The sequence below is a fragment of the Schistocerca piceifrons genome, chromosome 2 (assembly GCF_021461385.2).
Source record: "Schistocerca piceifrons isolate TAMUIC-IGC-003096 chromosome 2, iqSchPice1.1, whole genome shotgun sequence".
NCBI classification, from domain to species: Eukaryota; Metazoa; Arthropoda; class Insecta; order Orthoptera; family Acrididae; genus Schistocerca; species Schistocerca piceifrons.
Window position 1 is genome coordinate 249,330,858 of NC_060139.1, and position 27,820 is coordinate 249,358,677.

Below are 27,820 nucleotides of genomic sequence, written 5' to 3' on the forward strand. Positions count from 1 at the left end.
GATGATTCCATCCACACCCCTGTCCACACTAAACCCACCAACTACCAACAGCACTTGCATTTCGACAGCTGTCATCCCTTCCACACCAAAGAAACTTCCCATTCAGCCCAGTCACCCACAGACAGTGTATCTACAGTGACAAGAACTCCCTTCCCATTATGCTGAGGGTCTCACCAAGGCCTCCACAGACAGGCATTACCCCCAGACCTAGGCTACAAACAGAGCTCCCCTTCCATTTCCCCTTACACTCCCAATCCTCCCACCAACCCCAAGAACCAACTATAAAGGAGTATCCCTTTTGTCACCCAATGCCACTTCACACCGGAAAAACTGAATCACATCCTTGGCCAGGGCTTTGATCACCTATCATCAAGCTCTGAAAATAGGGACAACCTGCCCAGGATCCTTCCCATCGGTCCTGGAGTGGTGTTGCATCCCCCACACAACCTCCACAACTTGCTAGTCCATCCCCATGCCACTCCCAATCCCAAACCCTTGCCACAAGGATCATATCCCTGCAGAAGGCCCAGGTGCAAGACCTGCCCAACCCAACTACCCAGCACTTCCTATTCCAGTCTGTCATAGGCTTATACTACCCCTTTAGAGGCAAGGCCACCTGTGAACACAGCCATGTCATATATCAGCTCTGCTGCAATCATTGCACAGCTTTTTATATTGGTATGACTACCAACCAGCTGTCCACCAGGATGAACGGCCACTGGCAAACTGTGGGCAAGTCATTTGGGGGATAACATAAATACCCCGGACTTTAAAGCATGATGCAAAAATACAGCTTATGCTCTCTAATATGATGGAAAGGTGTCCGGTTTAAATTCAGAAATTTTTTATGAAATTCGTACAGTCATCTTGCTCCATTTATTCACCACTACCATTTGACTGCCGTGAAATTGGTTTATTGATTAATAATATCTCTGATGTAACAAGTGATTGAAACATCCACTTCTCAAAAAATATTTTTGTAATTACTGTTAACAACTAAATGACACATTCTTTTTTTTATCTGTTAGTGACAAATAAATATACTCCTACAAACTTTGAGGACAGGTTCCTTACACCAAAATAAGAAGAAGAAAACTATCATTTTTATAAACATGTGTCCAAAAATCACACTGACACTCCAGCAAATTTTAGATGCACTGTTCGAGATGCAATGGTTGGTATCTACCACGTCAGGTGGGTAGGTAGAGGAGGATCAGTTGTGTGGGAAGGACCTTCTTCTAACCTCAGTCCTTTATATCTTTATCTCTGGGGACACATTATACAATTGGTTTATGCAGCAGAAAACCTGGACGTATCATGAAAGCCTGTGAATCCATTTAAAGGTATTAGAGTGTATTTGAAAGTGGGCAACAGTTAATGATTCCAGGAGTGTGTGTGTGTGTGTGTGTGTGTGTGTGTGTGTGTGTGTGTGTGTGTGTGTAAGCTAGATGATGAATGTTTATTACAAGTTTCTGAGCTGGTAACACATTCAAGTAGACAATGAAACAAGCAAATCACCTAATAAATGTAGGTTCAGAAACATATAGTTTCCCTGATAATACGAATGCATAACTTCAGTCATGCCAATATTAAATGTAGAGGCTGCAGGTTAACTACTGGTACAGTCAGTTAGTTCAGTATATTACTTTCATTGATGTGAAGTGAAGAGTGACCACGAAGCAACCAATCACAGCTAAAGTTTCAGGCTGTGCTGGTGGTATGCAAGCAGTGAGGCTGTAGCACAAACATTGTTTTCATTTCTGGTACCATTTCCCACAGTGAACAGCGTTTGAAGCTCTTGTCACAGTTTCACACACATTTTCAAATTAAGAAATGCTGACGTTCATTTCACGTACAGTTGCACTAGGGGCAATGCAGAGGAAGCAGCACCATTGTATCGCAAAGCATATCCTCAAAGAAAACAGCCAGACTTCAGACTATTCACTAGGTCCCCAAGAACAGTATCAACACAACGGGGGGAGAGTGCACTGCAACAAACGAATGCCGTGCCAGGCGCAAGTACCAGAAAGATTGCTGCAGCAATGGCGAATATTACATGAGGGATAGTTGTACCCCTATCATGTACAATGTGTGCAACCTCTGTCCACATCTAACTTCTTTCCAGTTTGGGATGCCCTCTGCCAATGGATCTTTACACAATGTGGTAATGATCCACAGCTTCTCATGTATGTGGTTTTTTGTAGAAGAAGCATGCTTTCTTCCACATAGTATTACGAATATCCACAACACACATCTGTGCTTATGAGAACCCACATGCTACCACTGAAATGGCACACAAGTGGATATTTTCCATTAACGTCTGAGCAGGTGTTATTGGTGATCACTTTGTAGAGCAATATTTCCTATCTGACTGACTTACAGTTCTCATGTATCTTCATTTCCTACAACACAAGCTAATCGATTATTTGGATGAAGTTCCTTATGATGAACAGATTCTGCGAATACACAGCATGAATCTTTGACAAGTGATTCAATTATGGCTCACCAATACCATAACAAACCAGGTCCACAGACTTGAAACTTCTGCTATTTTTGTGTGGACTTTTTGGTAGATTTAAGCCCTGTTGATAACTCTGGGAACCCATTGTGGATGGTTGTCAATGCTCTCAAAACATGCTTGGGACTTTTTAGCCTGTATGGGCATTGATGAGCAGATGTGCTGAAGTCTACCTTCACAAGAATAGTGGTCATATGGAACAGTTGCTGTAATGTGTTTGTCCTAAAGTACACATCAGCAGTTTGGATTCTTGGTGATTGTTATAAAGTGTTCACAATCAGTCTTAATACGTCGCATTGGGGAAACCATTGGTTTCTGGATTTATGTTTATCAGGACTATTTCTTTCTTTCATTGTTCTGTGTTTGCCCTTTCCGTTTGTACCTATAATAGTCAAACACCCTGTATAAGAATAGATGGAGGAAAGAATTACAAAAACTGACATTATTCTAATGCTTCTTTTTATTACATTATATCAGTGACATTTCATTACATTGTTTGCCAACTAGTAATATTTAATCTCTCTTGTCAAAAATTCCTCTCTTGTCAAAAATTCTTTAATCATTTCCACATGAAACACTAAAGAGAAAAAAGTTTACCAACTAAAATTAATCAATTTCAAATATTCAGTAGACATGTTTTTATTAATCCTTTGGAGTCATTCCTAAGCAAATACACATGACTCACTTAATATGATCAGAAATCGAAGTTCTTAATTTCTTCTTTGTATGATTTCAAGTTCTGAGTCTAGTTCTTTTTCTTCTTCCATAAGTTCCAGAAACTGTTTTTCAAGCCTTTCAGTCTCTGTTTGAATCGCCTGTGTATCCTTGGTTAAGAATGAGCTAAATAAAATTGGAAACAGATTGTTTTACACATAAAACATGAGTTGATATTTATTCAATATGCAAATACCTGACACTTATATTCACTTTTATTACAATACTTCATAAAAATATTGTTCAACCATAAAAACTAAAATGAACTACAATGGAATATCAATATGCTAGAGCATTTATTTTACACCAGTTTCACTCAGCTGAATTTTGCCCTGTGATTCGTAACAGAGAATCTCAACACACTTCACCTAAACAATTTACTTGCAAGAGACAGACACCACATGAACACAGCCGAAGAATACTCACAGCTTCTTCACTGTGTCACTTGAGATCAGACTATGAATGTGATGAATAGGGCCCGGATTTTAATTACCTAAAAAACAGTGAAATATGCAAGCATCTATGACCTAAAACTTACATAAATATGACCTTAAAAAATAAAATATCACTTAATAGAAGTTTATTTAAAGCATTCTTGTTTGTTTATTTCATTTTTTATTCACCATACAGTAATACAAAATTCACTTATCAAAATATTTTAAGTATAGTTCTTTCTTTCTGTAGGGTTTGCGGCTAATTTGCACCAATTTTTTGAATGGCTGAATGTTTTATTTTCTAAACACAAAGCACAGTGAAAAGATCATCCATTGAAACAGTAAAACAATGTTTTTATTTCTACATAGTACTTAAAGCGTTTCACATTATTTAACACCATATGTCAATTTTTAGTATCTGCAAAGTTGCACTGCATTGCAAGGTGCATTTTCAGGTTTTCCATTGTCAAAGATCTACGGTTGTCGCTGAGGATAGTTTTGTACCTGGTAAAGCTCCTCTCCACTTCACAAGACGTCACTGGAGTGTACTTGAAGGCAACCAGGCCACTGGAGTTCAGCTTTGTTTCAGTATCTTCAAATATTGCGGCAATCCCTGCAAGACTGTCACTAATTTTGAACAGTGTAGAATATCCAGGATTCCGTTGGAGAGCACTTTGCAATTTGATTTTCACTTTGTCAGCCACATGACTATGAGCTCGACCCAACTCACTCTGCACATGTTGCACTACACCCAGAGCCTCATATAGCTGAGTGCCAACAACTTCCAGTCGTTTGACGGCTTTTGGTATCACTGAAAAATTGGCGTTGACATATGCCAAGTTTCGAGGCAATGTATCTGTAAAAACTTATTTCACACTTTTGATAGCACTTGATTCATCGCTACCAAGCTCACAGAAGATTGTCTTTATTTGGGTGTAGTTGGTGCAGTAATACTCAGCAGCATTAAGCCAAGAACCCCATCGTGTAAGAACAGGTTTAGGTGGGAGGGGTGTTGAAGGTGCTTGTTCCTTGAATTTCTGCACCCTTAGCAGAGCCTTCACATAGATTTTCTTGCCACAGGAAATTAATTTGTCCATGTCAGGATAATTTGATCGCACCTCTTTGGCAACTCTGTGCAACGCATGTGCAAGGCAAGTGGCGTACACCATACTGGGGTAGAGAATCTGAAGCCCTTTGGCTGCTTTAGCCATATATGAAGCACCATCTGTTACAAGCAGCAAAATGTTGTCTCTTTTCACACCATCTGGCCACAGTAGCTTCAGAGAGTTGTCAAACAAAATAGCAAACATCGAATTGTTTACTCTGTCAAGAGCTTCATACGTTAGTAGGAACACATCTCCAGGGCCATAAACTTTTAGAACACCAACAACAACATTTGCAATATATCACTCACTAACATCCATAGTTTCATCTATTGACAGCCAGATCTTTTGCTCAGCAATAGTATTTTGTATTTTGTTGAGCACATCATTGTAGCATACAGATAAATAGTTCTTTCTCAATGTAGATTCATCTGGAACTGGATGTGTTGTGTACTTTTCCAAGAACCGTCTGAAGCATGGATTCTTCAGCTTTTGCTGTCTGTTCAAATAAAAGCATTTGCCTGTTGTTATTTTCAGCACTTTGTTACACACAGCTGCTGCGTTTAGCGGTATTACAGAATTGTTGCACATTAAAGTGCTTTTTTGCACTAACTTTACAAAATAATATTTTCCCATCAGTACTAAAGAACTTCTCTCCAAATTCTCGAACATATCCTCGCAACTTCACGCTGTCGGAGCACTTTGCTTTAGGCATGTTGAACAAGGCAAAGGCTGTATTCAAACTGGTTACTGGGAACACCTGTGTGACTGCAATGATTATTGGTGGAAGATGCCGCCTTTGTTGGCTCGGAGAGCTTACTGTCGACTCTGCGCAACAATGTTTTATGTTCGCGAAACAACTGTTGTGGTTCACCAATTTTCTGCTACAGTCCTGAGAAATAAAGCTGTGTACTAATTTATCTGTTTATCTTTCATAATAGCATGTTAAATGTTGTCTTGTGAGCACTATATTCATTTTCTTATTTGTGTGTCCCGTAAGATACGAGAAAAGCGGTATATGCATTTTTGGCAAAAGTTGACGGAAATATGACCTATTATATTAAAAGTTAGCCACAATAGGAACTATTACTAAAATTTGTTGAAATATGACTTTATACGCACAATCAAAATACATTTTTCGACAATAAAATGCCTAGATTTGTGTATAAATTGTTCTAAAATTCACCCTATAATTCAGAAAAAATATGACTTGTCATTAAAATCCGGGCCCTAGTGATGAAGGATACAGAAATATTTACAAATAAAAGAAATTCTCTGCAGACTATCCTTTTTTAACTGACAGAGCTGTTTACATAAGCTATAGAAGTTACTTTCAAACTCTATTATTTTAAACATATTTGTATTTCATTAATAAAACTATCCCATTCTGTAAATATGTAAATTAATCTGAGTCACAGATAGGTACAACAAAAAGACTGTCACAAATAAATGAAGCTTTCGGCCATTAAGGCCTTCGTCAATAGTAGCCTGAGACCGTGGTCGTGTGTTTGAGTTGCGTTTGCATGTGCGCGTGTTTGTGTGTGTGTGTGTCTATGTCTATTGTTGACAAAGCCCTTAATGACCGAGAGCTTCATTTACCTGTGACAGTCTTTTTGTTGTGCCTATCTGTGACTCAGCCTCTCCACTATATGGTGAGTAGCAACTTCCCTTTTCATAATATTGTTACATTCCATCCTAGATTTTCCACTGTTTGATAAAATTAAGTCCGCCACTGTGGTTCCTGTCTGTATATGTGGGCTTATCTCAGAAATACTGTAGGGATTTTGATACAGCTTTCACTAACAGACAGACTCATTCATGAGGAATGTTTGTGTACAGTTTATAAATACTACAAACAAATTAGTTGAACTATGATGAATTAAAGTTCCCTGTCGCTAAGGAAAAAAAAATGCTATTGGCATCTAGCTGAGAATCATAGACTTGTTGGAATTATCCACTGCAGCACTAGCCCACAAGCTACTGCTACTGGGAGGTGGGTGCAAGCCACCTCCAACTTCTAAACAAAATTTTAAGGTGTGTCCATACTGCACACCAGGCAGAATGTGCTGGGCCAGGTTGTGATACATGGGGATATCAAACCCATTATTTTGCATTGCAGTTTTCACACTGACGTATGGGATGCGATGGCATGGCGAGAGCTAGGGCACAATGGTGAATGTTTAATATACCTGGTGTGAACAGGTGGCCAGCATGAGCCAATATAGCTATGCTCCAGTTTCTGCAGTACCTGAATCAGACGCCTCCCGCCTGCTTTTATCAGAAGTGTCATTGCACAAGGTTTCATTTTTTTTCTTTTCTTTTTTCCTTCTTAAAGAAGTTCCTTCACATTTCACAATCAGCGAGGAAAAATTACATGTACTGTAATGATGCAAACTTACTTAGTCCATACACATTTACTCGATCCACCTATTTTTATACATCTGTAACAATAGGGAGTAAAGAGCCATACTTTGATACATTTTTAATATTCTTCAAATTAAAATAGTGAAACTAAAAAGGAAACAGTTTAAGGATAGTTAAAGAGAAAACTTGAAAATCAGGGTTAAATCCGATGGGGTGAAACAGGGAAAAGTCCATCCAAATGTAGTTCCCCTTGGCCTTTGTTTCACCACAATTTCTTAAAATCCATCTTAATTCCAAGAGCTATGCACAGTTCTTTGTCAGTGTAAGTGGAACCAGTAAACCAAAAGGCATTATGCAAAGAATTTTTGCCTATCATTCTGTCTGTGTCACAAAACACAGAAGATCATTCTGAGAGGCCATCTCTAGCTCCAATTGGGGAGCCATCACCACTGCCAACTATGACATCATTAACAAATAAGAAAAAAAGACTACTGGGAAAAATACTGAAGAATTTTTGCAATTCTAAACAGACAAAATACCTGTGATGAAGATAGAGAACGATATTACCAAAGATGATGATGCTAATTACATCCTGATGTGTCTCTGGTCTTGAATGTTCTGCAGCACATACTGAAATGTATTATGGTTCATTCCGCAATACAAATAAAATTCTTCAGGGAAGTTTTTACTTCTGTATATAAAGTAAAAATTCTCCTAAGTGTAATTTGCTATCCACGGAATGAGTCCATAACCCCCTAGTTCTTCTGTGCTTAAAAACTCAATGAGTCACAGGACTGTCGGAACAGTATCAATACAGTAATTAAGTCATTTTTCTATACCACAGCACAGACTGGCTGGCAGTGAAAAACTGATGGCTGCACCTCTGTTATCTATGACCTCATATGTAGCTGTTGAAGAATGGGGATTCCCTTGCTGGTGCAGTTCAGCCCACCAAGGAAGGGATGGGCGATGGGGGATGGTACCGACCGGCCACGTCATCCTCAGCCCACAGGCATCAGTGGATGCAGATATGGAGGGGCATGTGGTCAGCACACCCCTTTCCCCGCCGTATGTCAGCTTACGAGACCAGAGCCACTACTTTTCAGTAAAGCGGGTCATTTGATTTAGAAATCTTGCAGCAAAAAGTTTTGATAGTGGGTAGCTAAGATATGAGACTGGAGGCGCTACTTTTCAGTCAGGTAGCTCCTCTGTTTGCCTCACAATGGCTGAGTGTACCCCGTTTGCCAACAGCGCTCGTCAGACCGGATGGTCACCCATCTAAGTGCTAGCCCAGACCAACAGCGCTTACCTTCGATGATCTGATGGGAATTGGTGTTACCACTGCAGCAAGGCCATTAGTTTGCTTTGATGGATAGTATTTCATTTACATCCCCTGCGCTATTTGAGTGTATGCTGAACCTGCCAATTATTCTTTTCATTAATCATCTCTAACGAACCAGGTATTGACAGGACATTAAATTCTAATCTTTCTTCCTCCAGTTAAAATAGAAAAATCGAAACTCCCTGGGAAAGGAGATGGAAAGTAATTATTTATAACTTGTGGTACTACACTTTCACAGAAATACGAAAGTGAAAATTTCAAAACAGAGCACCTTGTGCATTAGTCAACTTAAGACACAGAAATGTATATAAATATAATTCTATTTTTTGGCCTGTGCCATTTTTCATCTCCAACAAGAAAGTAATTAAAAAGAATACTACAAACTTTTATTACAGTCTATCCACAACAAAGTCTCATCTTAGATTAATTTATTCTTCTCTTCTACTTCCAAATACAAAATGTACATTCACTAAATGCAAGATGTTGACAAGAAATAATTGATTACCTTTTATAGTGTCAATTTGGCCTATAGTAAAACCATAACCAGAGTGAGCAGTCATTGCCAAGGGAAAAATTCATATATATTTGGATATTTCTGGACACGGATCACTGAAATGAAATGAGAGATCAACACTAGGCCTGCATTGGTCACTAGCAATTTGTTTTTCCTGTCCTGCAGTATTTGACAGTACGCTATACCTGCACAAACTCTATAGGCTTGCGATCGTGGCATTAAGACCACTCAATAACTCATGTTTACTTGTGAATGGAGACAGATATCAGTGTCAATACCATTTTAAAAACTGTTTTGTACTTTTAGCTACATTTCACTCACAACAATGTATGGTGTAAAACATATCTAACAGATAGCTACCCATTATCAAAACTTTTCACTGCAAGATTTTTAAATCAAATGTACCCACTTCAGAAGTAGCGTCATTATACAAATAACCGTTACGAATAATGAAAAGGTATGACTGTTACGAATTATGAAGCTAAGATACGGCAAAACAACATGTACAAAAACCAGATTTTTTTAACCACATACTTTCTTCAAAATCAATTGAGAAACATTATGGAACTACAACAACATGCAAAACAAAAAGTTGGCATTTTTTCAATAAAGCTTTTAAAGGAAAAATAAGTTCATAAAACAATGTAGCCTAGTCTTATATAAAGGCAAGAGTTTTTACAATGTGAAAGTTGCAGAAGTGGATTTTCCCCTTTTCCTTGAGCCAGTCTGGCACACAGTGTGAACGCACTGGATGGTGGCTTGTGCACACAGTGTGAACACAATGGATGGCGGCTTGGGTGGCTAGGCTCGGACCAGGCCAGCACATCTAATCCCGGCCCAGCATGCAATTCAAATGCAGCTTTATGCAGGATGTATCGGGTATTGAGCTGGTAAGTACAGAGTTTTTAGTTATGAGTCAATGTTGATCGTATAAATTGGACTTTTGCATTTTTGGAAGCCAAATTCATTTTTGAAACTATTTCAAATTTTTGACAGAAATTCTAAATTTGAACTGCAATGATCATTTCAAATATTTCAGAAAACACAGAAAGACAGGAAATTGGATGATAATTTCCCCCACCTTATTTTGAGCCTTTTCCAAATACTTGTTTCACTCTGCAAAGTGGCCTTCTTCTAATGATAGATTGGAGAGGGGGTGTGGTATTATATTTGAAGCTTCTTTAAGAACTTTAGCCTACACCACAAACTCTGTATTTCTTTAGGTTTAATATACTTTTTCTCTATTTTTTGCTGTTACTTTGTCAAATTTAATTAGATTCCCAGTCTTTCTCCGACTTGAGCCAAATAAACGTACATTATCTCAAAAGGATATAATCAGATTTTGATGCAGATATAAAGAATTACAGTAGTTTCCTGCTATTCCGAAACCTGCTATTCCAAAAAACTGCTATTCCGAACAGAGTTCAGAAAAAAATACCCTTTTGTTAACTTAAAAACAGGGGAAATTAAAAAGATGTTCGTGGAAAAATGTACATTTTTTATTATGCAAAGAAGTTAAATAGAAACATACATAGGGTCTAAGCTTGGTGAAAACACCTGAAACCATGTTATAGTGAACATTGGTTACTTACCATACAGTACATGTCCACTCCATTTATACAATTCTGTAAAATTATTTTTAATCACTGCTAACCATAAAAAAAGAACCAATTTACACGTACTTAAGAAGTAAAGTCAGTCACTTTTTTTCTGACAAAGAGCACTGAACTGACTTGAGGATGCAATGTTCTGCCATCGTCGCAAGAACATGACAACATTTGGTGTTGATGAAGCACACTGTTTGACATGGCGTAATGTGTCTTCTTCTCCATATTCCTGGTGGCCATTGTCATCAACAGCAGTCCACTCCTCAACAAAGCTTTCTTCTGTGTCTTCATAGCCAGGGATTTTCTTGACTACTGGAGGAAGGTCACAGTCTTTCACTGGTATAAAAGTTGTTTCGACAAATTTTAATGCAAGCCAGAGATTTTATCATGATTTTTGTAAAGGGTCTTTAGTGGTGTCATTCCATGCTTCAGCCAACCAGTAAGTCACGTCTTTTATAGTAATTTTCTTAAGTTTTTGCAGAGTCTTTAGTGGTGTCATTCCATGCTTCAAAAACCAGTAAATCACATCTTTTATAGTAATTTTCTTAAGTTTTTGCAGGATTGTGATATCATTTTCATCCTCTTCAAGTAAGGGGCGAAGCAGCATTTTTTGTAATTTTGTTTAATGGCCTGCAACATACCTTGGTCCATAGTGTGAAGAATTAAAGTTACATTGTGACAGAAAAACTGCTCTGATGTCTCCACAAACAAGTTTCATTTTTCTGGATGGGACGGAGCATTGTCTACAAACAGCAAAGCATGATTAGCTAACCTATTTTCTCTACTGAACACAGTCACTTTAGCGACAAATTGGTGCTCGAACCATTCCTTTTTTTGATTCATATAATACATAGGAAGCGAGTTTATGTTAATGGTTTTGAACGCTCATGGTTTCGCCATTTGCCTATTACCATCAACGGAAGTTTGTTTGTTGCCATGGCATTGCTGCAAGCTAAGACAGTTCGATGTTATTTGTCCATTTTAAACCATGGGGCAGATTTATCTTGTAGCAAAGCAAGACTTTTGGTAGGCAAAGACTTAAAATTCAGTCCAATTTCGCCAGTGTTGCCACCTGTTTACTTGCCATGTTTAATGTTTAACGGTTGACATCAAAAACTACAAACATAAATAAGAAAGGCACAGTGACCTAGTAAAGTAACTCAACACTCACAGAACAAAGCTCAATAATAAATTTTCAATAATGTGTTGGGAATGTGGGAGGGAGAGGGATAGGTAGGGCATCTGCACTATGAGTCGTCGAAGGTCACTAGCAGGTGTCCCCGCACTTAATTTACACCTTAACAAGTCAATACGTTGACACTTCTCACGAAATCCACCTATTCTGAATTCCCACTAAACCGAACAGTGTTCAGTCTCAATTAGTTCGGAATAGAGGAACTCTACTGTAATTAAAATTTTCCAGTGTCTGGACAATTTACAATTATTTTGTTTCATTTCTTTATTTTAGAGATTTCTTGGTTGCTAGGTTTGATTCCAAGCAAGGATTTGGCAACTGTCCACATGGCCTTAGATTTATTTTTGTGCTTTCTAATGAAATTAGTGTTTGCAATTTCTTCCTCCCACCCTCTAAAAAAAGTGGCCAAGTCAATCAATAATCACAATATAACACACAAAACTGAAATCAATATTTCTTATTAATGAAAGGTTCATTTAACTGTTTCTAAATGTTCCATAGACATCTGGCAACACTGTATCTGGGCCTAAGCCAAAACGTGCGAAGCTGATGTGGTGCAGATGACCAAAGAGTGAGCATTCCAAGTTAAGTGTCACAATCACCAGAATATTATTAAAAGTGTTTTCAGAGAAAAGTCTTATCTGTAAGTGTTGAAGTGTTACAGGTTTCTGAAATGAAGTTAAGTGCTGTGATGTTCGTTAATTAACTGACTTCTTCTAGAGGTGGAAAGTTTGTTTCCATCTAAAAGAAAGAAATCACTAATGTGAATCTACTGGTGTTATTTTCACAAACAGAAAGTTCAGAATTTTGGATTTATGGAAGAGAAATTACTGAATGATTGTTTTAATGGGTAGATACTAACAAGTCACGTGGTGGCTCTCAAAGCAGCAGCAGCAGCAACAGTGCATAAAAGTACTATGACCTGACACAGTTCTCATAAGAAGACATTTATTTTAAAGTTCATCAATGTTCTTTTGCTTCATTTACTACATTTCGTGCATGCTGGTGTATTTATCAGGAACAGTTTGTGCATAACTAACTGTGTAGTGCATAGAACCACTGTTTCCTTTGTGCCAGGCATTTGTTTGTGTTTCAAGAATTGCTCGTAATACTCAGATTCCTCAGTCGACTAGTAAATTTACATCTACATCTGTAATGCTGATCTGCAATTACACTTAAGTGCCTGGCAGAGGGTTCAATGAACCACATTCACAATAATTCCCTATTATTCCACTCTCGAACAGCACATGGGAAAAAAAATGAACACCTATATCTTCCCATACGAGCTCTGATTTCTCTTATTTTATTATGATGATCATATCTCCCTATGTACAGGGTTATTACAAATGATTGAAGCGATTTCACAGCTCTACAATAACTTCATTATTTGAGATATTTTCACAATGCTTTGCACACACATACAAAAACTCAAAAAGTTTTTTTAGGCATTCACAAATGTTCGATATGTGCCCCTTCAGTGATTCGGCAGACATCAAGCCGATAATCAAGTTCCTCCCACACTCGGCGCAGCATGTCCCCATCAATGAGTTCGAAAGCATCGTTGATGCGAGCTCGCAGTTCTGGCACGTTTCTTGGTAGAGGAGGTTTAAACACTGAATCTTTCACATAACCCCACAGAAAGAAATTGCATGGGGTTAAGTCGGGAGAGCGTGGAGGCCATGACATGAATTGCTGATCATGATCTCCACCATGACCGATCCATCGGTTTTCCAATCTCCTGTTTAAGACATGCCGAACATCATGATGGAAGTGCGGTGGAGCACCATCCTGTTGAAAGCTTAAGTTGGTGCTGTCGGTCTCCAGTTGTGGCGTGAGCCAATTTTCCAGCATGTCCAGATACACGTGTCCTGTAACGTTTTTTTCACAGAAGAAAAAGGGGCCGTAAACTTTAAACCGTGAGATTGCACAAAGCACGTTAACTTTTGGTGAATTGTGAATTTGCTGCATGAATGCGTGAGGATTCTCTACCGCCCAGATTCACACATTGTGTCTGTTCACTTCAGCATTAAGAAAAAATGTTGCTTCATCACTGAAAACAAGTTTCACACTGAACGCATCCTCTTCCATGAGCTGTTGCAACCGCGCCTAAAATTCAAAGCGTTTGACTTTGTCATCGGGTGTCAGGGCTTGTAGCAATTGTAAACGGTAAGGCTTCTGCTTAAGCCTTTTCCGTGAGATTTTCCAAAACGTCGGCTGTGGTACATTTAGCTCCCTGCTTGCTTTATTCGTCGACTTCTGCGGGCTACGCGTGAAACTTGCCCGCACGCATTCAACTGTTTCTTCGCTCACTGCAGGCCGACCTGTTGATTTCCCCTTACAGAGGCATCCAGAAGCTTTAAACTGCGCATACCATCGCCGAATGGAGTTAGCAGTTGGTGGATCTTTGTTGAACTTCGTCCTGAAGTGTCGTTGCACTGTTATGACTGACTGATGTGAGTGCATTTCAAGCACGACATACGCTTTCTCTGCTCCTGTCGCCATTTTGTCTCACTGCGCTCTCGAGCACTCTGGCAGCAGAAACCTGAAGTGCGGCTTCAGCCGAACAAAACTTTATGAGTTTTTCTACGTATCTGTAGTGTGTCGTGACCATATGTCAATGAATGGAGCTACAGTGAATTTACGAAATCGCTTCAATCATTTGTAATAGCCCTGTAGTTTGCTTTCAACAAAATATTATCGCATTGAAGGCAAAAGATGATGACTGAAATTTGCAGTCTTTAGATGTGATTGATTTATTGTGTAACCAAAATTTTTAAGATTCCTTGTAGCACACATGTGAATGACCTCACAATTTTCATTATATAGGGTCACACTTTTCATTATTTAGGGTCATCGCCAATTATCGCACCATGTTGATATCTTTTCTAAATCGTTTTGCAATTTCTTTCGATCTTATGATTTTACTAGATGATAAACAACAGCATAATCTGCAAACAACCTAAGACAGCTGCTCAGATTGTCTCCTAAATAGTTTATATAGAAAAGGAACCACATTACCTTCAAAAACATCAGAAATCACTTCTGTTTTATGCCATGACTTTCCACCATTTACTACGAACTGTCACCTCTCTGACAGATAATCAAGAATCCAGTATCATAACTGGAACGATATTCCATAAGCATGCAATTTGACTATAAGACACTTGTGAGGCCCTGTGTCGCAAGTCTTCTGAAAAGCTAGAAATATGGAATCAATTTTAAATTCCTTGTCAATAGCACTCAGCACTTTGTGTGAGTAAAGAGCTAGCTGCGTTTCACAAGACCGACGTTTTTTAAATCCGTGTTGAATATGCGTCATTAGACCATTCTGTTTGAGATGATTCATATGTTCGAACACAATATACATTCGAAAATCTTGCTTCATATTGACATTAATGATATGGGCCTGTAATTTAGTGGATTACTTCTATTGCCCTTCTTGAATATTAAAGTGACCTGTGCAACTTTCGGTTTTGGGTACAGATCTTTCATTGAGCAAGTGGTTGTATAAACTTGTTATGTATGGAGCTATTGTACCAGCATACTCTGAAAGTAACCTTATTGGTATACAGTCTGGATCGGAAGACTTGCTTTTATTACACGATTTACATTACTTCACTACTTCAAGGTTATCACTTCTAAGTTTATTAATGTTGGCAACTCTCATAGCAGCAGCAGTGGATTAGAGTACCGTGAGTTGACACAGTTCTCATAAGAAGTGGCTTATTTTAAATTTTGTCAGTGTTCTTTAGCTCCAGCTCCTATAATTCATGTGAGTTTGTCTATTTATCAGGCTGTCTTTAGTTCGGATAGGAACTGTGATTGCTGCGTTCAGATATGAGCTGAGTTGCTGACTCTCTGCTCACAAGCCGTGTTGGCTTCAGTCACACAGCTTTAGGTTGTTGCCTATGGGCATCACCTTGGGGGCCAAACAGGGCGATCCGAGGGACATCATCCTTGTCCCCCAATCGGCCCAATTCTGTGGCTACCCCGTGTACTCCATGCACCGAAGTTGATCCCTCCCCCGTGGTCGAATGGAAGGTCACTCCAAGGTGTAGCCGTCAGCAAAAGACTTTTGGGGGCCAACAGAAGGACCTCCCTGGATCGTCTGACAAACATGTTTCAGGCGCTATCTATGGATGACGAAGTTCCTGAGGTAAATGAAGTAGACGCCCTGTTCTGGAGGAAGCATCTAGGCCCACAAAGTCTGGGCACTCACAGAGGCTGGGTTTACTGATGGTTTGAAGCTCCAGCATGAGGCACATAATGAGGTCTCTTAGGGTTATGGCTGCAAAGGAGGGGAAGGAATCTAGTGTACACTCTGTGTGCAAACTGGGAGTAGTCATTTCAGAACTGAGTCTGGTCCTTTAGTACAGATCCCGGTGGATGGTCTGAATCAGAGGTACAGATGGTTCTGCAACCATGAAGATTGCAGATTCCTCAACTTCCGCCATAGGATGGTGGGTTTCCTGGTTCCGCTAAATAGGTGAGGGGTCCACTACACACTGGAATCGACACCATGGGTCACTGGGGCTGTGTGGAGGAGAGTGGGCAGTTTTTTTTTTTTTTTTTTTTTTTTTTTTTTTTTTTTTTTTTTTTTTTTTTTTTTTTTTTTAAGGTTGTAGTGTCTCCGGAAAGTACAGAGAGGGCTTCAGTTTCAAAGTGTGCAGCACAGGAAGAGGGTAGACATAGTAACAACCAATAATGTAGCTGTAAACTGTCATAGTTGTTCTGGGAAAGAGACAGAGCTCCAAGCACTAATGAAAAGCACTGAATCTCAAAACTGTTATAGGTACGGAAAGCTGGCTAAGCTGGAAATAAGTTCAGTCAAAATTTTTACAAAGGACCTAACAGTGTCCAGAAAGTACAGATTGAATACAGTGGGTGGTGGAGTGATTATTTCTGTCAGAAGTGCTTTACATTGTAATGAAATTAAAGTAGGTATTTCCTGTGAGTTAGTAGAGGTTATACTGGACAACCAGAATAAACTAATAATTGGTTTCTTTTACCGATCCCCTGACTAAGATGATGCAGTTGCTAAACAGTTCAAAGAAAACTTGAGTCTCATTTCAGATAGTTACCCCAATCCTACAATTATAGTTGGTGGTGACTTTAATATACCCTCGATATGATGGTGAAAATACATGTTTAAAGTTGGTAGTACACATAAAATGTCATCTGAAATTCTACTGAATGCTTTCTCAGAAAATTATTATGAACAATTAGTTCAGGAGCCCACTCAAAGTGTAAATGGTTGCACAAACATATTTGACTCTTAGCAGCAAATAATCCTGACCAAACAGGGAGCATCATTACAGATGCACGGATTAGCGACCACGAGGTTGTTATAGCTAGAATGAATACTCTAACATCCAAACCCACCAAAAATAAATGCAAATTACATCTAGTTCAAAAAACAGATATAAATTTGCTTGACACCTTCCTAAGAGACAGTTTCCACTGCCTATGTGGTTTGAATTCAAAGGAACAGTATCAACGGCAATTGAGAGATACATACCAACTGAATTAATAAGAGATGGCACTGATCTCTCACGGTACAGAAAACAGGTCGGAACACTATTGCATAGGCAACAAAAAAAAGCATGCCAAATTTAAAAGAACGCTAAGTCTGCAAGATCGGCAAAGTTTTACAGACACTTGAAATTAACACAAACTTCAATGCGAGACGCATTTAATAGCTTCCACAATGAAACTCCCTCTCAAAACCTGGTTGAAAACCCAAAGAGATTGTGGTCATATGTAATGTACACCAGCAACAAGACGCAATCAATGCCTTCACTGCACAATAACAACAGTGATGTTATTGGGTGACCTTACTGATGACGGTGTCAATAAAGCGGAGTTACTAAACATGTTCTCCCAAAATTCCTTCACAAAATAAGACAAAGTAAATACTGCAGAAGTTGCATCAAGAACAACTGCCAATACGAATAACTTACAAGAAATAGATATCCTCAGTGTAGCAAAGCAGTTACAGATACTTAGTAAAGGGAAGGCCTCTGGTCCAGACTGTATACCAATCAGGTTCCTTCCAGGGTATGCTGATACAATAACTCCATATTTAGCAGTCACATACAACAGCTCGCTCGTACAAAAATCTGTACTCAAAGACTGGAAAATTACACAAGTCACACCAATACCCACGAAAGGAAATAGGAGTAATCCACTGAATTACAGGCCCATATCACTAACATTGATTTGCAGTAGGAATCTGGAACATACACTATGCTTGAACAATATGAATTATCTCAAAGAAACTATTTACTGACAAACAGCCAACATGGATTCAGAAAATACTGTTCCTGTGAAACACAACTACCTCTTTATTTTCATCAAATAATGAGTGCTACTGACAGCAACCACAAAACTGATTCCACATTTTAGATTTCCAAAAGGCTTTTGACACAATTCCCCACAAGCAGCTTCTAATCAAATTGCGTGTCCATGGAGTATCGTCATGATTTCCTGTCAAAAAGGTTACAGTGTGAAATAATTGAAGGAAACTCAGTGAGTAAAACAGAAGTAACATCTGGCATTCCTCAGGGAAGTGGTACAGCCCTCTGCTGTTACTGATCTACATGAACAATTTAGGAGACAATCTAAGCAGTGGATTCCTTTCAGTACACATGCGGCTGACTTCACACTTTTCATTATTTGGAGTCAGAAGCCCCTTTTTGTACCACACTTAACATCTTGTCTAAATCATTTTGCAAGTCATTTCGATCATCTGATGACTTTAAAAGATGGTACATTACAGCACCATCTGTAAACAATAGATTGTTAGCAGATGATTCTGTCATTTACCATCTCCTTAAATCATCAGATGGAGAAAACGATTTGAAAAATGATTTAGACATCTGTATGGTGGGAATGGCAATTGACTCTACATAATGAAAAGTGTGAAGTCAACCACAAGAGTACTAAAAGGAATCCACTAAATTTTCGTTACAAGATAAATCACACAAATTTGAAGGCTGTAAACTCAACTAAATATTTGTTGTTGTTGTTTGGTCTTCAGTCCTGAGATTGGTTTGATGCAGCTCTCCATGCTACTCTATCCTGTGCAAGCTTCTTCATCTCCCAGTACTTACTGCAACCTACAACCTTCTGAATCTGCTTAGTGTATTCATCTCTTGGTCTCCCTCCACGATTTTTACCCTCCACGCTGCCCTCCAATGCTAAATTTGTGATCCCTTGATGCCTCAGAACATGTCCTAACAACCGATCCCTTCTTCTAGTCAAGTTGTGCCACAAGCTCCTCTTCTCCCCAATTCTATTCAATACCTCCTCATTAGTTATGTGATGTACCCATCTAATCTTCAGCATTCTTCTGTAGCACCACATTTCGAAAGCTTCTATTCTCTTCTTGTCCAAACTAGTTATCGTCCATGTTTCACTCCCATACATGGCTACACTCCATACAAATACTTTCAGAAAGACTTCTTGACACTTAAATCTATACTCAATGTTAACAAATTTCTCTTCTTCAGAAACGCTTTCCTTGCCATTGCCAGTCTACATTTTATATCCTCTCTACTTCAACCATCATCAGTTATTTTGCTCCTCAAATAGCAAAACTCCTTTACTACTTTAAGTGTCTCATTTCCTAATCTAATTCCCTCAGCCTCACCTGACTAAATTCGACAATTTTCACTATCCTTGTTTTGCTTTTGTTGATATTCATCTTATATCCTCCTTTCAAGGCACTGTCCATTCCGATCAACTGCTCTTCCAAGTCCTTTGCTGTCTCTGACAGAATGACAATGTCATCGGCGAACCTCATAGTTTTTATTTCTTCTCCATGGATTTTAACACCAACTCCAAATTTTACTTTTGTTTCCTTTACTGCTTGCTCAATATACAGATTGAATAACATCGGGGAGAGGCTACAACCCTGTCTCACTCCCTTCCCAATGACTACTTTCCTTTCATGCCCCTCGACTCTTATAACTGCCATCTGGTTTCTGTACTAATTGTAAATAGACTTTCGCTCCCTGGATTTTACCTCTGCCACCTTTAGAATTTGAAAGAGAGTATTCCAGTCAACACTGTCAAAAGCCTTCTCTAAGTCTACAAATGCTAGAAACATAGGTTTGCCTTTCCTTAATCTATCTTCTAAGATAAGTCTAGGGGTCAGTATTGCCTCACGTGTTGCAATATTTCTACGGAATCCAAACTGATCTTCCCCGAGGTCCGCTTCTACCAGTTTTTCCATTTGTCTGTAAAGAATTCGCGTTAGTATTTTGCAGCTGATGAAACTGATAGTTCGGCAATTTTCACATCTGTCAACACCTGCTTTCTTTGAGATTGGAATTATTATATTCTTCTTGAAGTCTGAGGGTATTCTGCCTGTCTCATACATCTTGCTCACCAGATGGTAGAGTTTTGTCAGGACTGGCTCTCCCAAAGCCGTCAGTAGTTCTAATGGAATGTTGTCTACTCCCGGGGCCTTGTTTCAACTCAGGTCTTTCAGTGCTCTGTCAAACTCTTCACGTAGTATCATATCTCCCCTTTCATCTTCATCTACATCCTCTTCCATTTCCATAATATTGTCCTCAAGTGCATTGCCCTTGTATAGACCCTCTATATACTCCTTCCACCTTTCTGCTTTCCCTTCTTTGCTTAGAACTGGGTTTCCATCTGAGCTCTTGATATTCATACAGGTGGTTCCCTTTTCTCCAAACGTCTCTTTAATTTTCCTGTATGCAGTATCTATCTTACCCCTAGTGAGATAAACCTCTACATCCTTACATTTGTCCTCTAGCCATCCCTGCTTGGCCATTTTGCACTTCCTGTCTATCTCATTTTTGAGACGTTTGTATTCCTTTTTGCCTGCTTCATTTACTGCATTTTTATATTTTCTCCTGTCATCAATTAGATTCAATATTTCTTCTGTTACCCAAGGATTTCTATTAGCCCTCGTCTTTTTATCTACTAGATTCTCTGCTGCCTTCACTACTTCATACTACTACTAATTACTTAGGAATTACAATTACAAATAACTTAAAGTGGTATGATCACATGGATGATGTTGTGGAGAAATCAAACCAAAGACTGTCTACTAAAAAGACTGCTTACACGATGCTTGTCCTCCCTCATCTGGAGTAATGCCGTGTGGTGAGGGATCCGTATTGAATGGGATTGATGGAGATCACTGAAAAAGTTCAAAGAAGGGCAGCTCAATTTGTAATATCTTGAAATTTGGGAGACAGTATCACATATATGATACATGATATGGGATGGCTGTCATTTAAAAAAAAGGTGTTTCTCACTGTGGCAGGACCTTCTCTGAAATATCAATCACCAACTTTCTCCTTGGAGTGAGAAAATATTTTGTTGGCTCCCACCTACATAGGAATAAATGATTGTGATTATAAAATAGAGAAACCACAGCTCACAGTGAAAGATTTAATGTTCATTTTTCCTGCGCACTGTTCAAAAGTAGAATGGTACAGAAGTAGCTTGAGGATGGTTTGATGACCCCTCTACAATGCACTTAAATGTGAATTGCAGAGTAATCATGTCAATGTAGAGTGAGATTTGTTCAATTAGAATGTGTAATCAACAAGAACTAGAACCAAAATGTGTAAATAAACTGCCAAATGTGCCATAAACTGAACTACCTTCAGTTCAGCACCAGCTTAAGGTATAGTAACCTGGATTATTCTCTTGGATAACATACAAGGTCTGTTCACAGAATTCCAGAACATTAGTAATTTCATGCCAATGGTGTGTTGGAGCAAAATGCAGTTGGCGTCTCTACACACACCAGTATCTCGCATATAACTACTGGAAGCTTAATTGTTGTACATCTGTTAGTTATTGTTCAGTGCTGTATTGAGTAGAATGTAGTCTCGCATAATTTGTGAATTTCAAGATGACATAGTTAGAGAAGCAATGCATCTTCATTAAATTTTGTGTGAAACTCAAGAAGCCTTTACAGAGACACACCAAATGATGCAGGAAGCCTATGGTGAATAGTGCTTAAGCCATAACTGGTGTTACGAATGGTTCACACAGTTTAAATATAATCAGACAGAAGTTAACGATGACCTTTTTTCACGACACCCTTCGACATCTACCAATGACTCTCATGTCAGGAACGTCAACGAAACTATGCATGCCAATGAAAGCCTGACTGTATGAGAGATTGCAGAAGAATGTAACATTTCAACTGGATCACGTCATGAAACTGTTAGAAAGAAATGATCAGAAATGTGGTGAAACAATTCAAGGCTCCTGCATCATGATACTGCACCCACACATTCGTCCCTGTTGATGCGTGACTACTGCACAAAAAATGAAATCAGTGCTGCCTCATCCTCTGTATTCTCCAGACCTGGCCCCTGCCGACTTTTATCTTTTATTTCCAAAGTAGAAAACTCCACTGAAAGGATGTATATTTGCAATGACAGATGAGATAAAAGAAAATTCACAGATGGCACTTAGTGCGATTCACCAAAAGGCGTACCAAGACGGCTTTTGGAAATGGAAACAGTATCGGGAGTGGTGTATCACTTGTGAAGAAGAGTATTTCTAAGCAGACCATCCACAATAAGTAAAGGTAAGTGTAGAAAAAATTTGTTGACAATTTTCCAGAGTTTTTTGAACAGACCCGATATGAGTTCTACAGCTGATATTTTCTCTTAGATATACTTCAATTCCTTACTGAGATTTTACTACTTCTGTCACAATGTATTCATCTCAATTGTTTATGGGTATTATTCTGCAAAAAGAAACTTGGTGTAGAAATATCCAAACTTTTTCTTTCCTTACAGACTTTTTCTGAGTTATTTTGGATCCATTTAACAGCCCCTCAGCACATGCTATGGCTCTTCTACAACTTTGTAAAGCCTGATCTTGTTTTAATGGGTTAGAGTATTTATTTATTTTCAATGGTCATCTCCCCACTTTCCAATATATCCTATTACCTTGCATAATTATTTCACCCTTTCTGTTAACTCTGATTAAATCAAATGTTAAGTGTAGACACATTAAGCAGCTGTTAAACAGTTACAAAGTATCTCAGAAAAAAGTCTGCACAGAAAAAAAGATTTTGAATATTTCTACACAGTTTCTTTTCGCAAAATAATACCCATAAACAATGGAGATGAAAACATTGTGATCATCCTCATGCTCAAGGGTTATTTTTAAGCCTACAACAACCACAGTTTTCCACTGTGCAAATTAAGCAATACTGCAGTGTTACTATTTTCATTGTATCTGTGTAGAAAACAAACCTGACATTTTCTAAAGCAGAAAGGTTTCTGTCACCAGACAAAGCCCAGTTTTCTTTCAAGGCATGTATCTCTCCTTGTATGTTTTGAATTCCATCTTTCAGCTCAGTCTCTCTCATTTCCATAATTGCTACTTCTTTGGAGATAACATCATGGTCCTAAAAATAAAAGAAAAAGGAAGAAACACAGTTGGTTGGAAACTGATTTCTACATCAAAATGCATGGTGGGGGATACATCATAACAATACTGTCGATTTTTAATGATAAAATTATATGAATAGTTCCTCCTTTGAGGAGGAGGGATTTACATGATGGTGCCTTTTGTGTCTCAAGAACTGATTGTATAGTGACCTTTTTTTTTATTTTCATTAATTGTACCATAATTTCCTGTAGAATTGTCCTCATTTTGGACTCTGAATATATTGCTTCCTTTAATGCAGGCTATAACATCATGTGCAGTGTGATCTCTAAGGTTTTTTATCTCACCCCCCTCCCCCAGTATATTGTTCAAGGGGTGGCATGAAACATATTCTTACCGGTTCTGATTTATACCATAGGAGTTGCAACAATAAAAACTATGGGGAATATCTCTGTAACATATTGGCGGTTGTACTGTAAGTGGTATGATATCATAGCTAGAGTCGAGGCCCCAGTTATGGCCACATTAAGGGCAATTCGAGATACATCACATTTTTAATATAGGAGTAAAGTATACAAATTACTTCAAAAAATCAGATCTATTGCTCCAAGGTCTACCCATTACAACCATGTAAAAACAAATATTCTAAGTTGTATAACAAAAGCTGAAAGAAATATTGAAAAATAAATGGTGCATTTCCCCATTTCTGGCCATGTTAACCCTAGCTATGGCCAGTTGTTTCGCCACTTATGGCCACTTCATATTATAATAAAACTATGGCTAAAATAATTGTCAATCCATGTGCCAGAAAGTAATTTGTGCTTTATACAAGTATATAAGACAACATACATCAAATAGGTAAAAGGTACAGAAACTGAATGAACAGAAAAAAAATCATTAGGCAAATTATTGCCCCAGTAATTACTTAAATCAACTTCCAGACAAGTTTATTTCTCACGAGTATCAATAGAACCAGGGAACTTTGTTTTTAATGAACGTCCTTCTTGAATCAAGACTGGATCTGGCAGTTTCCCTATAATATCTTCACCTGTTATAGTCGAAACATCATTTTCAATGTATTCAAAACAAGTTTTCTGAACATTAGAACTTTTTAAGCACTGAATTTCATATTCAGAGTCAGAAATCACTTTCAAAACTACAGATACATACTTAAAAATTGCAGATCTTGTTCTTCTATTTCCTGTTGAACTAAATTTTACCAAAATAAAGTCCCCTACTTTCAAATTCTCACTCGAAGATAGTTTGACATTTTCTGGTATTTCATCTTCCTCTCCTTCTACGTAGTCATCTAAACTGCTTCCACTGTCCGTCCATTCTTCTTCCTCAGAAGAACATGTTGGCCTATCACTTAACTCTTGTCTGTTTCTTGTTTTTCCCCTTTTTTACATGAGATAATGCCAAGTGTTGCTCTTTGGACTTTAACTCCTTCATAGCTTTTCTCTTCCTTTTTCCTGCTCCTTCTCCTCCTTCTCTTTTTCCTTCAGTTCATGATATTCCACCCACTTGTCACTAGTCACAACAGTGGGTGTATGTTCTTTCTTTCTCTCTGTGCCTTGTTATTTGGGTTCTGGCCAAGTGATGACACTTTCAAAAACTGTTGCTAATGATTTTGGTGGTGTCACTTGGATACGCACTGAAGATGGACTATGGTTGGATGTTGGAGTACCTGAATTATGTGAAATACTATTGGGGGTTGTTGATATATCTGCAGGAATAAGACTTTTGGTGGGTGTTGAAGGAATACCTGAATTCTGTAAAATGCTGCTGCGTGTTGAAGATATGTCAATAATATCAACATTTTGAATGGATGAAGGATTAAGTCTGTCTGCGTTTTGTGAAAGATCCTCTGTTTGATTGTCTTCAGAGGGAGACACTATGCTATCTGTCAGACTGTCATCAGTGTTACCACTAGCACCATGCATTTCAACCTCATCAGCTATTTTTCTCCAGAACTTGAAAAGTAATAATGCTTCTTGATTTCCTTCCCACTCATGATTCCTTCTCTTGGTTGCTCTGAACTCATCTAGAAGGACAGGATCAATTTGCTTTTCTATATATGAGAAATGTCTCTGAAGTCCCTCATTTGTCTGAACTGTGGTTGAGGCTGGTGTACTATGAACAACTATCTTGCTGTAATCTACATTGTTCACATTAAATGGAAACAGCCCAGTTGCCCTGAAACCAGCACGAATATTTGCCACCATTTTAGGTTCTGTAATAATTTGTGACAGAACAGAAGGCACATCAGATTTTGAAATTTCAGTGCCATTATTTTCAAAATGCCAATTCTGAACAATCTTCTTCAACATTTTTTTGATAGGTCCAAAGACAGCTACATCTAATGGTTGCAAGATGTGTGTAGAATTGGGATGGAGAGCAACTAGAATGATCTGATTTTCCCTACAATATCTGCTCAAATGAAGTGTCAAATGAGAGCAGTGCCCATTTAAAAATATTACTACAGGCCGGGGAATTTCAGCTTCTTTCAAGAACGGATCAAATACATTTGTTATATACTCAAAAAAAACTTTCACCTGTCATCCACCCATTTTCTGTTTTTCCAATGCCCCAGTTTCGAGGAGCTGCTTTCACCAATGATGCTGGAATCCTTGCATATTTGAACAGTGTTAAGGGAGGAGTAAATTTTCCAGCAGCATTCACTGCAAACAATGTAGTAACGTTATCTTTGTCAGAGTTACATGACTCATCATAAACATGATGGCCACAAGGACCTATGATTAATTCCCCTTTAGGAGCCAGAAAAAAGAAGTTTCATCCATATTAAAAATTCTATTTGGGTCATTTAACACATCCATATCATTTAAAGTGATGGATGCTTCGTGAAACCAGTTTCTTATTTTCTCTTCTGTAACAGAACCTCTAGCCCTATTGACATATTCTGTATGTTTTTGTGACAGAACCTTGTGTCTCTTAAGAAATCCATAATACCATTTTTTTCCAGGTCGATTGTTAGTAAATGTAGCCTTACAACTTTCCATATCTGCACTCTCAATAAGTTTTTGCACAGATGCACAGAGATTTTCTTTAGTAACTGGAAATCCCATGCTAGAACAGTCCAAAACCCAGTCCACCAATTTTTTTTCAATTTTTTCTAAGACATAATGTGGACCACAGTGCCCTGTAGATTCTTTTGGAGATACACCAGAAATTTTGTTTCTTAATGTTGTCCTTGGAACTTTGTACAACTTGCTTACAGTAGCAACCTTCATTCCCTCATCAATAGCCTTTAGAGCATCTTTAACTTTGCTGGGAGAATACTGAAACTTCTTATTCTTTGGTTGACTCATTTTTCCTATAAATAATGCACAAAGATGGAGTTAAAGAATGTTGCATATTTGAATAGTGCCTATTGCATATTTTGTATCTTACAAGCATTGGTAAATTAATATGATATGCCAAGACAATACTAACAATGAGGTATATACTGATATAAAAATACCAAAAATATTTTAATAAGCCTATTTAAATAAAATTAGCCTAGTGTAATGTAGGACAGAACACTAATATTGATGTTTTTGTATCAGTTTTTAGAAGTGGCCAAAACAGGATACATATATGTCTCCACTTACGGCCACATGCATGACCATGACACGGAACCACGGCTAAATATGGAACTGTTAATGGCCACATACTTTTGATAACATGTTTTTAGGCTGAGCGATATAAAACTTAAAAGAAATGAAAATATAATGTTTTATCTTACCTCTGAACAGTTTAAGTTTCTTCTGATGCTTTATTTAAGCATGTAAAATACAAAAAACAGATCATGTGTTGCTTAAAGAAAACTTCTGCAAAACCCAGCTTCTGCAGCACTGATCATTTCACAAAATGGTGTCTCCAAACAAAAACATACAAAAGAATGATTATGTAGACAAATGATTAGAGCCTTTCACAAAGTTTATAATAATCTATAGTAGAACTGGCTGGTATTCCAGAGAAGCTTAAAAATTAACCTTTGACATAAAGGTGGCCATAGGTGGGGTAGTGGCCAAAACTAGAGCCTTCACCCTACCGTAACTCAAATTTAGAAGTGGTGTTGCTGACACCAAGCAGCAAGACAGACTACAGAGCAAACCAGAAGAAAAGTGTAAGAGACTGGAAGGCGTCAATAGTTGTTGTGCATAGCAGAACCACACTGCCAGTGAATGGCTGTAGAGAGTAGTAGTGAGGGATATATCCTTGTCTGTAGCTTCTCTTCATGAGGGATACAGTACACTGTGCCAGCAAATTTCACTCCCACATCCTCAATAGTAAAAGCAACATGGCACACAGGCATTGCAGTTTGAACAGGGTGTAAGAGGAAAAATGTGTCCACAATGCATTAAAACTAGCTCAGTCCAACTAAAGGTATGGTGTATAGGAAGAGACACCCTGTGAATTTCAGAACAAAATGACTGAAAAGAAACAAAGATATACAGTTTGTGGTTTACAAATTAAGACAAGGAAAGATGCACATCTGCAATAGGCTTGCCTCTTTCATACACATCGTGAAAACAAAAAAAATCCAAGCAAAGTACCAGTAATAAAGCATACACGAATGGGCAAACAGGCAAAAACAGCTGCCCTAAAGTTAAAGAACCAAACAAGAAC